At 36.4% G+C, this 12,990-nt stretch overlaps 1 protein-coding gene across 2 annotated transcripts in view; it reads right to left on the bottom strand.

Moving 5' to 3' along the window:
• The window catches only part of LOC128856810 (teneurin-a), a 327,215-nt gene that overhangs the window by 75,879 nt on the left and 238,346 nt on the right, over positions 1-12,990 (bottom strand). The gene's annotated exons all lie outside the window — the stretch shown is intronic.

Genomic DNA, 12,990 nt, shown 5'->3' with positions numbered 1-12,990 from the left:
CTTCAGGGACTTATAAATTTCTGTTTGCCTAAGAATTCATAACCAAAATTACAAAAAAATTGCTAAGCCTGTTCTCGAGTTTGAGGAACAGGAAAAGAGCTTTGAAAATATATATCGGTATAGATATGCTTAAATATTTTTAGAATCGTTAAAGCCTTAAAATTTTCTATAAATATTTTGGCATTGACCAGGAAAATATCTTTATGTTAGAATTGTAGTTCTCAAACAAATAAAATCCAAAAAAAAAAAAAATAGTTACATATTTTTCCGTGCTTTGAGTAATTTGAATAATTTTCTTTGCTCTCAGTAGACAATGGTAAACCTGCGACTGTGCTTTTGTCATATTGAAAAACCAGAGTTTAGAAGGGCCCAATTAAGTATAACCAACTACCAAAACTTTTGCCTAAAAAGGTAAAAAAATTGAGCACAGTGTAAGTGGTCAACTAACCGAGTGTATTTCTGTCATGAAAAAGGAATTGATAAAAAAATTTATCTGCCATTTGGTAATGGCCCACAATTTGTGGAAAACATCAACACGCATACGAAAAATAAAAGAAGTAGCTCGGTTGGTTGGTTGGTTGGTTAAAGTGGTGATTCTTTCAGAATCCAACTAGCGCTTCCGCCCCATTTTGTTGCCACATCCTCGTTACCAACTTGTTTAACGGTTATTTACAGCATAACTATATCCAGTCTGTGCTGTTAAGGAACCTTATTAGGTTGTTGACGTCTAAGCTAGACAGTTGCTCGAGATTCTCAAACAGCGGTTGGCCCAGGGTTAACATTCTGTCCTTCCATAGGGCAGGGCATTCACAGAGGAAATGGAAGATTGTCTCCTTTTTCTATGGTTGTTTGCAACTGTGACAGTATGTATTGTGAGGAGTACCCATTTTGGCTGCTTGTTCTCCGATAGACCAAAAGCCAGTTATGACTGCCGTTAGTCTCCAGGCGTCCCGTCGTTTCATTCTTATTAATGCCGACGATTGCTTGCGGTTGTAAGTGGGCCATAACGTTCTGCTAATTTTGCATTTTGTCTGGACTTTCTCCCTACAGTCCGCGATTCGGAGGTATTTTTGGGAAATTGTACTCGCACAGATCTCTCAATTTTAAGTCTGTGGGAATATATACTAGCTCCAACACCGCAGCCTATTTTACTTCCATCCGTATGGACTGTAGTGTCGAAGTTGTTTGGAGAGAATCCCTTATTCCATTCTTCCTTAGATGGAAAGAATGGGGAATCTTAAAAGGCAATGATTTTTATGTGCGCAGCACTGATGGAGGAAAGTATACCTTTATGTCCCCCCGAACGGCAGATAACTTTTTTTGTGAGAAGTTTTAATTGCAAAAATCCTTTCGATCGATGATGTCATCATTGTCGGCCGAACCAAGAATATGTACACCATGCCCATCACTCGCTCAGGCGAAATGTGAAATGTTGGAATTGAGTTCAAATAGCTAAGAAAGTATATATGTAGAATAAAATAAAGAAAAAAATGGTATGCCAGCCAGATTAGGAGAATCATATTTTTTCATATTTTTTCGATTGAGTTGTCAAAACTTAAAATTTCAACCAAAAGTTTAATTTTTATAGAAAATTTTAAGTATTCGTTCCGGAAATACTCTACTCCTTCTTTTCTTACTTCTTATTCTATTCTCCAGTAAGGCTTGGCGTCTAGTCGCACTTTTATATTCCACTTCATAAAGCAGTTTTTTGCACATTGATATGGTTCAGAGTAAGCAACACTGATTAATATTTCTTTTAAATTTAAAAAAGGATGTTTCTTAAATTATTTCATACAACACTCATACTTTTCATATAATCTACATATACATACAATACACATACGTACATTCAGTCATACTGAACTCCTCTCCAGCAGTCGCCAAATATGTTATGCTTCACTTGAGCGAAATTTCACATTCAACTAAAGTATAGCAAACTGAAATATTTTTGATTACTTTTATGCAAAATGTTGTTGCATGAAATGTGAATTTGAATTTGAATTTTTTCATTATTTATGCATTGAATTTTTTGAACGCCTCCTGCACATGCACGAAGCCTGGCGCCCTCCTTCGGCTGCACATATTTTTTTTCGAACAATTTTCAATTGTGCGGTGAATAATTTTGATAGCCAGTGCAGATAATCAGACGCCATCACAGTCAACTCATTACTTCAAGGCATTTGGTAGTTGTGTGTGATGGAGGAGGGTGGGGAAGAGCGAGCTGCTTAACACTTCACCTAGTTTTGCTTCAGAAGTGCATTCACAGCGTCATTGTCTTCGCTTCCGCCAGGACGAGTCACTTTCGTTGTGTTGCCATTTTTGGAACAATGAACTGCTTCGTGCTTCATGCTTGCATGTGTGTGCGTGTATATGTTAGATGTTTCTCACTATCGACGCTACATTTCGTACGTTCGTGCCATTATTCGCTTTAGTCTTTTATTCATTTATGCGCGCTCACTTTATAAAAATAATAGAATTGATGAAAAACAGGAAGTTAGATTTTCCCGCCGTTATTTACAAGGAAAGTGGAGTTCAGTTCCATTGAAACGAGTTGAGCTGAGTCGAGTTGAGTTGAAACTGGCTACCAAACTTAAGGAGCAGCATAAGCAACAACTACAACAATAAATGTCATACCGTTTGCTTTGTTATAGTTTCAATTTTTTTCCATTTCCTTCATTTTACTATTTTGCCATTGTTCATTTTTCTATTTTCCCCCTCCGCGCCCTTTCAAAGCCACTTATTTCACTTTTGTTATTCACTGCTTTGCGATTTTTTAGCTATTGTTTCGCCATTGTAGTTGTTGTAATAGAACACTTGAGTGACAATAAGCCAAACAGTGTGGAGGGCATCGCAGGTGCGCGGGATGCGGGATGCGGCTGATAGCAACAACCGTACTGTGACGGCATTCGGTTAAAGGAAAAGAAAAGGTAAAAGAAGTAGGCGAAGAAGAAGAAAAAGTGAATAAAGAAGAGGAAAACAATGGAAGTTAGGTTTGCGACAAAAAGCAAAGGAGGCACTTCGCGTGCTGCCGCCACCAGCTAACCGTAGGTAATCACGACGGCACAGCGGGTGACCAGAGCATAAAAGCTTGCTTAGGCAGACGCGAGAGGCAACAGGAAGTAAGTGAGTTTGCGACATAAATAAGTTTCATTCTGATTGAAAGCGACTCAAAGTGGAAGACTTGTGCTTTTTGCATACTGGCTCTTACTTGCTTTCCTACAAACAGTTTTCTGCTTATTATTGTTGTGTTATTGTTATTGTTATTTCGGCTATTTTCCTTTTGCTTTTGTTTAGTTGCATAGCGATTGCTTTTAGTTATTTACCATCGCCGTGGGTGTTCCCAAATGATGTTTTCCTACCTCGGAATTGTTTTGTTGTTCGTGGAATAGCAGAATACAAAGCGTACATGCAAAGTCCTGTGACTGCCTATACATAGACGGAGTGACATAGTTTTGGGCTATTTAGCCATTAAAGCTAAGCAGTGAATCCATAGCACGAACAAGAATCAGCAACATTTTAATCGGTTGAGCGGACGAATTAAATGAAAGCCAGGAGAAAGAAGTACATGTCGAACTAGTTGCAGTACACCCTTCCACTCAACCGCTCATCCCTTTTCGCCCTCTACCATTCGCATATTGACAATTAACAGGTACGTGCCGCCGCTTACTGTGCATTCAGATTTTATGAGCGTGTCCCGCATACGCCATGTCGCACGCAATGAGAGGAGAACTCGGTTTGCATTTGGATTCTAGAATAAATGCGGCAGAGATTACTATCTTCGGAATGGATTATTGCCGACACAGCTATGTAAGCTTAAAATTAAGTGATAAAGCTGCAGTTAAAATCCGAAATTCTGCAACCAACTGAGCCACAGAGCACACACACCCACACATACACTAATTCACATATGCGTCGGCATTGATGCCAACCAGACTAGAGAAAGCCATTGCTTTAAAGCCCATTAATTTTTATTTTCATAATTTACAGTGGCCGTGTTTGTGGCGCAAATGTGTGCGTCTGAAAATCCTTATAAATAAATTGCAATTCAAAAACAACAATGCGTGCAGTCAAATGCAATAGTAAAACCCACACCAATTGCGAAATACACTGGACAAAATTTGAATGCGAGCGGTTTGTGCGTACATTATTACGAGGGGCCTTCAAAAAGCCCCCGCAACTTTCATGAGATGGCGCTGATTAAGAGAACGGCCAGTTTTTCTCACAACACGCGCTGATGGTTCATAAAACTTAAACCTCTTGCAAGTATGCGCACCACTCAGTATTTTACGTTTCAATTCACCGTTTCTATTGGAGCAGTTAAATATAATTCTCCTTTTTCTTCATTGGCACGACAACCGCCTAAGCGATTTTGGCCGAGTTTAGCAATGGCTTGCTTTGCTTTATTTCTCATGCTAACCGGCGCCAGAGGACTCTACTACTTAATTGCCTACTTGGTCCAAAGTAGCGCTTGATGGTAAGATAATTAAATGTAATTGTTATTATAAGTTTGCACTGATTACTAAAAACTAGAAAAGCAAAACTAAAGCAGGGAAACTAAAAACTAGCAAAATAAATCTTAGCTTTGTCAGACCAAGATCTCGGTTTGCATCTGGGGGTATTCCCTATTATTTAAAAGAACCTAACTAACATTAAGAACTTTTTGTGAATTTATTCTGTACGATTTTGTTCTCATGAACTTAAATTTAATGAAATTTATCGCTAGTGTCTTTTTCACTTCTACACTTAAAATCATGGGTCAGGGGCAACGGTTGAAGTCAAGTTAGGAAGTCATCGCCCAAACAGGTAGCTCATTTCGAAGCCCGTTTTGAGAAGCTTCCAAAATCTTACTTTTTAGACGGCTCAAAGTTCCAGAAACGCTTAGAAAAGAGCATACAGCTAAAAGCAGATTATCTTGAAAAATATTAAATACAAAAAATATTATATTATATAGAAGTGATATAGTCATAGTGATTCTATGTAGAATCGATTCTCACTGTAGACATGAAATATTAAAATTAGCTATAGAAAAAGCAGCAACGACAGCCCTCCGGGAGTATTTCACCCATCAAAAGGCTACTCATGACAACCGTCTGCAATTCGGTGGCAACATGCAGTTGTGAATCTCTTGATTTGTTGGATAAAATTAAGACTATATCACTTCTGTCATGCCATTATCATTATGTACCTACGAGCCATAGAGGCTTGAGGCGTTTGTGAGGCTGTACCATGCGTTGCAGATCACAATGATTATTCGGCAAATAGTGCATCAATATGCAAATCAAATCATTTGCATGTGGCAGCAGTTGCCCTGAGTGGATCGCAATGCTAAGATTAACCATTTTATTTTATTGCAAAGTGGACTTCTGGGTTAGATGGAATAAACTATTTGAGTTGTTTACTGGTTTTCATTTCCCTATGCTTTAATTCCTTGTCAATAAATTTGTTTTATTTTTTTATTGTTGAAAATATACAGTTTCGAATTTCAACAGTGTATATGCTCACGCTCTTGTATGTGTGTACGTGTGTTTGTGTGCATGCGTATGCATGTTCACTTCAGTGTAACTTGCAGTGGCACATTCGCTTGTGTGGGTTATCATAATGGCGGCAAAAACAATAATAATAACAGTTTGTGTCTGTGCAATTGAACTTTTTATGCCACTCTTCTTCTACTTCCTTTTCGCACAGACAGAAGGTGGCTGGAGAAGGTCGCACTGTTGTGGCATGAAATGCGCCATATTAGGAAATCCTATATGTTCAACTAACTCCCACCAATGTGGCAACACCAGGGCAGTGCACAGCAACAACATGCCACATGGGCGATGAGGGCGTGAGAATGTCGGAAAAATAGCATTTTATTGTGTCAGTTGCTTACGATAGCAAATAAATTGCATTATTTTATTTACATTCATAGCTGCAGTGCTACATGAAAACGCCCACATCCATGCGAACGCTTTTCATAGTGCTAATGCCACTTACACATAGATTCAGACGTGTGTGTGTGTGTGTGTGCGATTGTTTGTGGCTAATGGCATCGGATGAAGCGAAATCTAATTCGCGTTTGCGCCAATGGATATAGGCGCACTCACACTCACACTCCGTTCACACACACACGAATGCATACAAGTATAATCTGTTGTCCTTCGGTGCTGTGTGTCGGCGAGGTGTGTGTGTGGCATGCCCGCAGGTGCCATGCGAATGCGACGGAAGCAGCTCCATACACCTGTGTCAGTGTGTAAAGGCGCATACAAATACACGCGTGCAGAAATAAATGGACAAGGGCTCGCTCACTCACACGAAAGCCACTTGATTCGCTTTTAATCTACTTTGCAATTATTTAAATTTGATGTGTGCACACATTTCCATTTCTATTTCTATTTTTCATTTCAATTTTCACTCGTATTGGTTTTGTTGTTGCTGGCGTTTTAAATATTTGCTCCTTGCATTAGCATTTGCATTTTATTTTTATTCGACTGCAAGCAAACAACAATGGCACCTACCACTCACACACCTACACACACACACACACACTTACTCATATTAGCGAGTGCTGCCCCAGCTGACGCGTCTGCGTTGCTTCTACTTCGGCGTTTTGTTTATTTGCATGTTTATGCAACCGCCACCGCCACCGCCGCCCACAAACTCCACCATGTGGAGGTACGTAAAGGGCACTGCCTCTAGCGGCTAGCCCGCCGCGCATCCGTCCACCTAACAGCTCTTGGTGGCACTTTTGCGAGCATATTTCGTAACAAATGCGATTTTATGCGCTTCGTTTTTTTATTTTTCATTGACGGCGGAGTGCTGCGTTTCGTTTTTTAGCAGTTGTGCTGTGCTCGTATATGCCGCAGTGTGGCGGTGTATGCGGCGCACTCAAAGTGCCGGAATTATGCACTTTTATAGTGATGATTTGGCGTTTTTACACTCTAAATGGCTTTCAAACGCTGCTTTCTTCCCCTAAGCTAAAAAGTGCTGGTAATGTATTATTTCTAGTTTCGCAAATTTCCATTTTATTAGTATCTATTATTTTTTTATATCAAGCAGAGATTAATGCCCATTTTGTAGTGAATTGTGGAACGGAGAGTTTTGTGTGGCATTCGATTACCAACGGACATAAAAAATATTTTACTTCGTCTATGAACCGAAATATCATAGCTGCAGTATGGCAGCCATAGGTGGAACAAAAATTGTGAATTGAGTTATGTGAATGCGTAAACAGTTACAAATCGATGTAAACAGATTTGTGAAGAATTTTTGTTTTAGCACAAATATCAGAATTTCGCAAAGGAAGTCTTCAGTAAGTCATTTATGACTTTGTTTTAGTTGAAAATTGCATGAATGGGGAACCAATTACCCATAATAAAATCCATATATACACACACGTACACACTCACATACATAACACCAGGGCGTGAATTTTCTTCCTTTTGCATATCTTCACTCTATTCTAGCATTTGAAGTCATAGGTTTGTAGATTCATATTTCGATATTTTATCAAAAGCCAAAAATACACCATTTTACATTTCTTCATCATTGTGCAGAAACTTTGCTGAGATGTCAGCTTTGCACGTACAGTCGCGGACATTGAAATCAGGACACTCATGCAATTTTTGTTGTATTTTTCCGTACTTGAAACCTGTGTCGAAATTAGGTTTAAGAATGGATTTAATAGTAATATGAAATTAAAAAAAAAAAAATATTTATATGTGCAGTCTATCTAATGGAAGCGCGACCGGCGCTTCTCAAGCTTACAGTTCCGTTATAAAAAATGTTAAATGCTGCTAAATTCGAAATTTAGAGAAATTTAGAAATCGCACGTTGTTTTCAGAAAAGGAGTTCCGCACATGAAAAACGATTTGAAGCTGCGTTCCTATGTGCACACCCTATAGGTTCAAAAATGTTACGCCTATTTGTAGCAAAATATTTGAAGAAGTCAAAGACGTTCATAAATGAATGGGTGCAGCGGTCTGCCGAAACTAAAAACGTTGTCGACTTTCCCGGACGATACCCAAAACCCAATACCTCTCCAAAACATAATTGGAAGATCATTGATTTGTTTGTAAAGCAGTCGTTGCGTTTAGCTGAATTATTTTTATGAAAAAGTAGTGTTAATATATCCAAAGGCACGATTTGAGGATGTCTACGTGCAGAATACCTTAAATTCCGGAGCGCATTGGAAAATCGCTGCTCTCCTTATATCACACTGAAAAAAGACTTGCACGAACTGAGACAATTTCGGAATTGGGAAAACGTAGTATTCATGGATAAGTCTTTCTTTTGGGCGATACATCAGTCCTGGTGTTCTGCTCATAATCGAAAACTTCAACAAACTGTTAAGCATCCAGTTTGGTTCATGTTTGGGGCTGCTTCTCCGAAAAAGGATTTGGCCGTTTATTTGTGTTTGCCGCCAATTTTAATGCAGTTTGGATGAATAAAATTTACCAAAAGTCAGTATTACCATCAGCTGCGAAGATATTTGGAAGAACTAGCCAACCTTGGATTTTACAAGACGACAACGGTTCCAAGTATCGAAGCCGAAGGTGCGTAGAGTGGAAACGGCAAAATGGGATTGATTTGTTCGATTGGCCCAGTCGGCTGATTCCAACCCCATTGAAAATGTTTGAGTTAAAGGAAAGGAAAACAAATATGGACGCTCAAGTAGCAATCACATCACAAAATTGATTGATTTGAAGCCGATAACCTCCACAACTGGCGCAGAAATTAACACAAAGTATGTAAAGCCATTCTAGCTAATGGTGATTGTACATTTTATTGAATATATTGCGTATAACAAATATTATAAGTCCATACAATGCAGTCTGTTAGAATCGAATCGGTCAAACAGTTTCCAAGTTATGGCGATCACGCTTCCAGCAGGCAGACTTTACAATTGCAGCGTTAAAATTGCAAAATTATAGCTTATTTATTAAAACAGTTTTTAAATTTTTTAATAGCCTGAATTAGTGGATTTTTACATCTATATTTTTGCTCTATCGAAGTCTAAATTTAGTTTACTAATCTTACTTTAGCACTAACTACACAAAGAGTGTAGCTTTCGCGACGTAAGCTCAAAATTTTAGTTTATTATTTTAGTTTTTTTTTCGTTTTTTACGGCTCAACATTTTTCCAACTTTTTCACAACTTACCAATCAAATAATGACGGCGACAAAGGTATGTGGCAAATAATAAAAAAAATCCTAAGCCTTCTAAATTTTGTCAAAATTCAATTGCAATCGATCGCTGCACAAGTGTCGGGATTTCGGTGACCGCTAGTGTGATTTGATTGTTAGCCTGGAAAGTTCACTTCTACCAGACTAACTACTCCAAGTCTATGCAATTTTTTTCTTTCATTTCACACTATACGAAAATCAAACAAAATATTTTAGAAGTTAGTTTAAATGCATTGGTTCATTACACCTGTGCTCCCTATAATAGGAGCGGGACATATTGCAAAGTTTTGACTATTTATTCAGTTTGGTAGTGACAGTTTATGCTAAAACAAAACCATATCATTTATAGTTCCGAACTTTGCACAAAATTCAGAAAGATTCAATAAATTTTCATCGAAATTTCTCACTTTTTTATATTGAATTCTGGTATAATAAATTGCAAATGGGGTTGATTTTGAGCAATTTTTCTTTTGTGCTTTTCTCAATTTAAAAAAAGTTCGACCCCTCGTTTATGGAAGAAAATGCATAATAACGTCAATAAAAAAAACTATCAAAAATCGATGCGTATTTCGACCCACTTTAAACTGACCCAATATTTTACCGAAATTTAATGGGCTACAAAACTGTGTATTCCAAATATTTTTAAAAGCATTTTCAAATACTTTAAAATTTTGCAGAAATACAATATTTTTATCTTTAAAATTATGTACCAAGTTTAAAACTTGCAGTTGCTTGATTTTTGTTGTAGTACGAACTATTTTTGCTGCAGTACACAAAAGGAAAAAAAAAATCCATAAAAATTATATAAACTCAGCAATCCGGCGCTTCTATTATTGCGAACACTGCCGTATGAATAAAAGCATTTCTTTTCAGCAGATTATGCGGCCCCACAGAAAATGTTGGGGCAGTTCACAGTTACTTAAGCGCAAACAGTCTGTCATCACGGCATTTGCCGATTACCATGGCAACACAACAACAAAACTTATACACTTGCCAGACCATTTGCACTGTGAATCGCTTTATTGTATTTAGTGCTTCCATTGACACGAGTATCGACATTTTGAACTTGACTGAATATAAGAATAGAATTCACTTCATGCAGTAAAATCGTTTAGTGTCAGAGTTGTTACCCTTCTTCCTCTCTTTATATTGACATGGCTACATTTTTGTAAATTTATTGTTAATTTACAGCAAATTTCCAACGCTTTAGTCATTTGCATCGAAACCTACAAACAGTTACTTATTTTGGTTTATGAGCCTACGGAGCCTATGCGACGTCTGCGTCATAACACCCTGTCCAATTTGCCTGAATACACGGATATGTTTGGAAATATGTGCATAAGTGAAACCATTTGTATTTGTTTTAATAATAACTAATTATTTTACTAGTATTTTAATAAATTTACTTCTAGATTCGTTGCTTTTTTACAAATGCCAGTTGTGACGTGAAACTTATCGTAAGCTTTATTTTGGTCTTAACTTAAAATGAGATTTGTGTTTTTCTAAAGCTGTGAAAATGCACGAAAATAAAAACTCGTTTTGACGAAAAAGAAAAGGAAGAACTAACAAACTAAATACTTTTAAATTATAAGATTTTCAGTTTTTTCTCAATTTTTAATATTTTTTTTTTTTGTTTTTGTGTAGCAAATGGTAGCTACTACGTTTTCGTGTGGGGATGTTGGATTTGGTCGTGGGTTGCATGACTTGTGGTTGTATGTGTGTGGGTATGGGAGTGCGCGTGTAGGGTTGGTGGTGATAAACAAATGATTTTTAGACGCAGACAATTGGGAAAGTGAAGGGTTTCGTGGTTATTTGTTGTTTTTTATTGTTTAATTACTTTGGTATTTGTTTTTTGCTGTTTTTTTATTGATTTTACAATCAAATTTGTTTGGTTTTTATTATTTGTGTTATTTTATTTAAAGTATTATTAATTTATATTAACATGTAAGGAAATTCGTTTCGGGGTTAGGCTGTGGCACATACATATAAGGGCTTTGGATAGTTTGTTTTCACATTTATCTCTGTTGTAAGACTTTTTAAACTAAAATTTTACGCATTTTCTGTTTTGTTTCGTTTTTCTAACTTTCCTTTGAGTTTTTTTTATATTTGATATATTCTGTTGTACGTTCACTGAGAAAGTGTAAAAAAATTGTACCCTAAAAACTGAAGAAAAATTTACAAAAACTTTAAAGGTGATTTCAATTTTGTTATGTGGTAAAAAGCACGAAAATTAAGTAAAAAGTGTAAGAACAAATATTTTGTATAAAAAAATTTAAATTTAAACTTGGGAATGAGCCAGATAAAATTAGTTTCTCAAGATAGTTCCACTTCAGCGCCAAGAGTTCCCAAACGACATTTCAGCTATCTGGCGGAGGCAATTTTTACGCTGCGACTTTTAAAAAATGATTGCGAAATATTAAAAAAAATATATATATATTTTCTTTAAAAGGATTTGAAAATTAAGTACTGCCAGTCTTAATTTGTAATTTAGGTAGAATTTTTTTTTATGTTTTTTTTTATTTTTTGCAAACGTAGAGGTTGCAGTAATATCTCGTTTATGGCGATGCTTGAACAAAACTATTTTTATGGGTGTCCTTGGAAATGTGGCGCAATCAGGGCAAGCAAAGATTGGCGTAAAGTTTCCATTTCCTTAAATAAGTTTTTACTTCCTTCTCGCATTTTATGTGCAACCGACAGTTCAGACACACTACGACGAAATCCTTAAGTTTATAGGCCAAATCAAAAAATTAATTCTGTATATTTACGATAGTTAAGGTATCAAGAAATAATGGACAGCCAGTCATTTAAATATTTTTATTACAAAATGGATATTTCATGAATTTCGCCACTTGATATCCAGTTAAGAAGACTTTTATTTTCAGTAAAACCGAAGAAGTTGAAGTAAAACCGCAAGTTAGTCGTGCCAACAAGTGCAGGTTCTTCTGGCAAAAATTTTAGAGCGGAACTATCTTAAAAAATTATTTTATCTTAGAACAAACTCGAAACTGTGAAGAATGCCATAAGTTTCTACTTTTATACAAAAAAAGGACGAGGTTCAAAAATTATGTATATTTTTATAAAGGAAAATAAATTACGAGTTGGACGACGTGAGTTGAATAAATTTCGTGAACTTTTTTGTTGTTGTAATTTGATAATATGTACATTTCAGGCATAGTAGTTTACTGCATAATGAGTGTATGAATATAGGAAAAAAGTAAATAAATGGAACAACAATACCGGAGCACACAGCAGCCAAGGAGCTGCTTCGGCTTCAGCCAGCAAACACTGCACTCCTTAGCCACTTTGCTCCACCGAATGATATTCGATTGGTTGACAAAATGTGGTTAATTGATGTTAGTGAAGCTTAATGATGCTCAAAACAAAGAAACCCAAAAACAAAGTAAGAAAGTACAAAAAGTATAACTAATAACTGAACCACAATTCGAATTGAATTAACAGAATACACATAGACACGTACACATACAACAAACAACTCTAATCTATAATAATAATAATAGATAATAATTGTAATAGTAGATAATAACAGTCACAATACCAACTGTGGAATATTGAAATATCGCATTTAGTTGCATAGTTAACGTCTAAGAATGAAGGCATTCGTCCGCGAATTACACACACACATAGAGAATCAAAAATGTTTATTTACAATTTGCTGCTTCCAGCGTTTTTGTGTTCTTTTCTGTGTGTTAGTTAATTTTTTTTTTTTTTTTTTGTTTTTTTTTTTTTTTTTTGTAACAGAAGAGCGCAATCAAATTAAATTCAGTACATATGTATGTATATATGTATGTTTCTGCAGAAAATCGAA

Source organism: Anastrepha ludens, chromosome 3 (assembly GCF_028408465.1).
Source record: "Anastrepha ludens isolate Willacy chromosome 3, idAnaLude1.1, whole genome shotgun sequence".
In the NCBI taxonomy this organism is placed as follows: domain Eukaryota; kingdom Metazoa; phylum Arthropoda; class Insecta; order Diptera; family Tephritidae; genus Anastrepha; species Anastrepha ludens.
This window is presented reverse-complemented; position numbering and strand designations above follow the sequence as displayed.